Consider the following 5987-nt stretch of genomic DNA (forward strand, 5'->3'; position numbering starts at 1 on the left):
ATCACAGAACAGCTGGGCTCCTCAGCATAATGAACCTACTTTTTCCACAGCCCAGTTGTGGGGACTTGAAGACAGGAAAGCTTTCACCTGCATGATGGAAAATGCCAGGCTGAAAGAGGTCGTCTCTGTTCCAGTCCTCTTAGTGGGAGGCCTTCCCAGTGAACACTTCTTTCTTGGCAGAGAGAGGAAGAGCCTGAAATATGGCTTTTCAACTTCGTTATCGGCCGTTATGTTGGGAGGCTATGGTGAGTTTGGGTTTGATTTTCAAATACCTGATTACCATCTTTCTAAGAAGGTCAGAAAGAAAGCTTCCTGGGGGCAGGAGGAGGGACAGATCTGACATACCTGTCACTACCTCCCAAGGAGGCCGCAAAGGACTTGGATGTCCATCAAAGCAGGAATTCCCAAAGGGCATGGTCACGAAGTTTCTACACAAAATTTCATTTGGAGGATTGGGTTATAAAATGCCATTGACTGAACAACATGGCTCAGCTTGCCAGGAGTCTGTTACAACTAGGGTGATTTTGAATTGGAGTGGCTTGTCGATGGTTTCTTCCATTGTTCAGAAAGTGAAATGTCTCAGATGTGTAGCGTATAGTGCAGAAGTAGGCATACCTGCTCCATGCATGTGCCTTATACCATCAGCGAGTTCACTTTTATAACCCCAGCACTTAGCCCAGTGGCTTGCATGAAGTAGGGAATTAGTGATATTTGTTGAATGAATGAATTCCTAAAGTTATTGAAGTTCTAATGTTGCAACTTCATGGTTTAGAGATGGCTAAGTGACCCTAAGGCATCTGAGCCCCATGTTCCCTCTCATGTCTTCTACCAAAAATCTGAAAATTCTCAGTCCCTTTGTTGTTCAATATAGGACTCTGGCAACCTTAATGTCTTTGCAATTGTAAAGATAAGCTTGATATTCCAGAACAATTGAGAACAATGGTAAGACCACAAAGGGCTCTTCTGTGTGACAAAGAAGCAGCTCTACAGAAGGACCCTGTTGGCTGAACTTGCAGGAACTGTCTGATAAGCCAGCTATTAGAGACACTGCAGCCCAATGCTTGGGGAGAAATTCATCTCTGATGTGGTTTTGAGAACGTTCTATTTTTTTTGTGGCATTTCCTCTTCTGAATTCCAATAGCACCTTCTTTGTACTTACACTGCCTCACTTGGGAAAGAGCAAAGGGTTCGGGGTTGGAATTCCTAGAATCAAGTCCAGTTGCTGTTGATTATGTATTTCTTGTCATGTAGCATTTTTCTAAGGATTAAACAAGAAAATAAATGAGGAATACTGGTCAAATCATAAAGCACTTTGCAAATATTCTTTGTTATAGTATAGTGGCATCTCATTTTATACTTAATTTTAGATATGCCCACTAAATTGTTCATCCTTAAAAGCGGAAAGCTACAGGCGATTTTTTTTTTTTTTGGTATGTCATTGTACCTAGCAGGCGGACTTAAATAAAATAATTGAAGAATTGAATCAGTACCTCGATAGAGTTAATGAATGAATAAGCCCTAAGCTGAGAGCACTCTTTCTTTGCCAGTTCTGAGAAACTTCTGGTAATAAGGAGGGGATCTTGGGAAATTGGGGAGATGGGGGGCATGCAGAGGTAGAGGAGAGGGGAGGAGGAGGTAAATGATATCAGGTTTAGGAAGGTGTGTGTGTCATCCCCTCCTACAGGGACAAACAGAAAAGGAAAGGCCCCGTGGAGGTGTTCTTGAGAATGTAAGTGCCTTCCTTTGTGGTGGCCAAGTGTTCATCTACACTGGTCATGAACACTAGCAATAGCTCAGAAATCCCAGGGTGAAAAGCCAGCAGTGCCAAATGAAAGGAACAACTTGAAGATGTGAAAGAACCAAAATGCTTAATCCCCGCCGATGTTTGAAGGAGAATTATAGGTCTGTCGACTAAGAGCAAGTCTTACTTTCTGTCCAGATAAGGATGGGGGTGGGGTGGAAGGCTATGGGAGAGGTGAAGAAGCCTCATAGTCTGGCTGAACTCCATCTGTATTTGAGGGCCAAATATGCATTTGGAAGATCTGGAAACTCTTTGCAAGGCCATGTCGATGTGTTTTCAGTTTAAGTGAGGGTCAGCGTGATTTGTTGAAGTCAGTGGCTTAAGTGTTCCTCCTGGATTGCAAGACTGCCCAGGAATGGTTTCACCCCTGTTGACAGTCACTCCCTGAGGCTCTGAACTGGGCATTTACTGGCTTGGTTAAAGTGCATCCCAGCCCTGTCTGTCTGACCAGCCCTTTTCTCCTTCTCCTGAGTCTTGTTTCTGTATCTGCTGCATTGTCCTTTGTGTCTGGGGTGGGTGGCTCCGCCTGGGAGTTCTCTCACTCTGGTTTGGGTGTGGCTGCAAAGACAAAGAGGAACATCACCCCTGGTGGCCTCCCAAGTGATTCTTCCAGTGGAAGCAGGACAACACCTGTGGGAAAGTCATCCAAGGCTGAACAGGACCCAGAAGAAGTATGTCTTCCTCGGTGCGTCCCTGCCCACACTTTCAGTCCCTCTATGTTCTCTGTACTCCTTCTCTTCACAAGATCATCACACTTGTTTTTTTGTCTCAAAGGCTAAACCTTCTCTTGATGTTAATTCATCCATGTGGTCATCGTTTGTTGTGTTGTTTCTTCATCTGTTTGTATGTTATGCAAGTATCTTCTGTCTCCAATCAGGAGTCCACCCCCATGAGGATCACCTTTAATTTGATCGTATCTGTCATAATAAGCATCTTGAGAGGAGGGACAAAGGCTTATTCATGATCCCATCCATGGGGCCTGGGGATGGAGTTCCTGCTCTGGTACCACACATGGTTATTGCTCAATAGAGATCTGGAGGATAGGAAATTGAATAATGCCAGGCTTATATATGTGCCAGGAAAGTGAAAAATAGTGGTCATGAATCTTGAATGTGTTCATTAAAGACCCAGATGGAAATTCAGAACGGTCACATGTGTGCAGGGCCACTGAGGAATTAGGATGCATTTCGGCTTGTTTCTCACTCCCTTATCTTTGACAGGACCTCCATGTCAACTGGTACTAAATGTAGGCTTAGGATCACTAAGTTCTCTGAAGAACAAAAAGACCTGAAGCAGACTCTGAATAGCTTAAAGCAGACTCTGAATAGCTTATGTCTTTGGGAGACCAAGACGCCAAATGTGTAGCCATGCAACTGGGTTGGGCAACTTTTCCATAGTTTCTTTGCTGGCTCAAAATTTCCCTCATCGGCTGTGTATTTCCCCCTAATAAATCTGTTCATTATGTTGTGTATGCATAGTTCTTTTAATTTCTGACTGTCTCAATTACTCCACAGAATGCTGTATAATTTCTATTGTGAATTGTTATTGCTTTGAGAGAGACTGGAACTCATTTGCATGGACACCCTCCCTAAGCTAGTGCCACCCTGACAACACAGCACTAATTTATTACTTAAGTTTTTTTTTTTTAAATCAATGTCATCATGCTGAGGTCCACTTCATCCTACCCCATGGGCAGCTCTTCTCTGCAAGAACTTAAGGAATACATTAGGGACCCAGGAGGATAAAGGAGATCCTGTACATTGTGACGCCTCTCTCTGTGTCCAGAGATGGCAGAGTTGGGTTGAATGTTTATAATGATGGCCATTAAAGGAGTATTAATGCAAGGAAAGTGAAAAATAGTGGTCATGAATCTTGAATGTGTTCATTAAATACCCAGATGGAAATTCAAGACTAACATTTTAAGGAAATACTTTCTGAGGTTTTTCTAGGCAGTTTACTCCATGCCAATTGCTATCAGAGAAATTATAGCTCATAAATGTCTACATTTTGATCAGCCTGAAATGTGATTCAGACCAGTTCAGTTTAACATATGCTAACTGAACACCTACTATAAACCCTGAAAGTTTACTAGACACTTGGTGTGGAGAGCTAGATGACACAGGCTTAGTCTTCAAAGAACTCACCAGAAGCTTTGTTCCTGAGGATGAAGAATTCTACATTTAACCCTTAACGTGGTTCTGTAAGAATCTAGATTTCAGACCAAAAGTATAGCACAGGTACTACATGTCTTCATATTACTGATTCACTCATTAATTTTTTTTTTCATTTCAGTGTTCTCATAGTGGCAATAGCATCTGCAAAATTATTTTCCTGGCCTTGATCAGTCTCCAACACTTGTTGATTTACCTGAAGACTGCTTTCTTTTAAAGGGGTATAAATTGGAGTTCCCGTCGTGGCGCAGTGGTTAACGAATCCGACTAGGAACCATGAGGTTGCGGGTTCGGTCCCTGCCCTTGCTCAGTGGGTTAACGATCCGGCGTTGCCGTGAGCTGTGGTGTAGGTTGCAGACGCGGCTCGGATCCCGTGTTGCTGTGGCTCTGGCGTAGGCCGGCGGCTACAGCTCCGATTAGACCCCTAGCCTGGGAACCTCCATATGCCGCGGGAGCGGCCCAAGAAATAGCAACAGCAACAACAACAACAACTACAACAACAAAAGACAAAAAGACAAAAAAAAAAAACAATAAAGGGGCATAAATATGTAAATAGTTTTATATTAGGTTTAGAGGAAAGAAGACTATGTATGAGCTCTAATTATTACAATGTCAGATTTGGCAATAATTTTTTTAAAAACATGTTTACCTATTGCCACGAAGGTCTATCCTTTCTTTTCCACTAGTCTGTTCTCTTCCTTCTCAGATTCAGTCCAGATCTCAACTGTTTTCTCAGGCCTTTCTTCTTTTTTGTCTTTTTCTAGGGCTGCTCCCGTGGCATATGGAGGTTCCTAGGCTAGGGGTCTAATCAGAGCTGTAGCTGCCAGCCTACGCTAGAGCCACAGCAAAGGCAGATCTGACCCATGTCTGGGACCTACACCACAGCTCACGGCAATGCCGGATCCTTAACCCACTGAGAGAGGCCAGGGATTGAACCCGCAACCTCATGGTTCCTAGTCTGATTCATTAACCACTGAGCCATGACAGGAACTCCTCTCAGGCCTTTCTTAACCAGCCCAGGCCCTTTTCCATCTTCTAAAACACTGATTTGTCTGACTATATTTTGGCACTTAGCATATATTTTATCATTTCTCATCTCTCTTCTTCAATTAGCCCTATGAGAAACTCAAGATGTAGCTGCATCGTATGTTCTTTGAGCACCTAGGCTAAAACCTAGCACATGGAGATCAGTTAATAGGTACTATTTGTTAATTGATTTTTGCTTTTTCCTACGTGAGGTGTTGGTTACCCACATTAATTAACGCCTGAGGCAAAACATGTGAGAGCTACATGTGCTGGTCTAAGAAAAATAAAAATCAAAGCAAACCCTTGAAATCTGAGAGCCTAAAATCTCATCTTGATAAGGGCAAGAACAGTTTTATGAGCTCAGCCATCATTTAGGATTTTGGCTTCCCCTGCATGAATTGGCATGGTACCACACCACAGAAATGTTTGTTTACTTCTTAGGACCCTGGGCTGGGGGCACAATGCCACTCTCCATTGCCTGCTTTTGTCATTTTTCATGTTTGGCAATTGAAGCTAATCCAAATAAAATGTTGTTTGCAAAAAAAGTTAAAGGTAAAATGATCACCGAAAAGACATTCTTCTTTAAGTAGGGAATATCTCTGTATTTCTTGTTTGGTTTTAACATCCAGATTGGCAAATTACTGGTTTATCAGTGTTTGGCTGTTCACCATGCAGCATCTTATTGGAACAATTAAAATGGTACAGAAAAGTCATGGCAGTGGAGCTGAAGCTGGGAGTTTCCTGGGAACCATTTAAGATACTTGGCAGATTATGCCAAACAGGCCTGGGCCATATGTAGGCAAATAACCATGCATTAAATAAATTTCAGATCTCCAAGTAATCTCTCTTGGACATCTTTTTCCTTTTGTTTCCAAAAACACGAAAAGAAAGAGTGAGTGCCACTGAGCGTAAATCATCTCAAGTTGCTCAGGGGTGATATAATGTGGGTCAAGGTCCAGTGCCCTGGAAAGATGGAGTCCAGTAGAACA

This window comes from Phacochoerus africanus, chromosome 6 (assembly GCF_016906955.1).
Source record: "Phacochoerus africanus isolate WHEZ1 chromosome 6, ROS_Pafr_v1, whole genome shotgun sequence".
NCBI classification, from domain to species: Eukaryota; Metazoa; Chordata; class Mammalia; order Artiodactyla; family Suidae; genus Phacochoerus; species Phacochoerus africanus.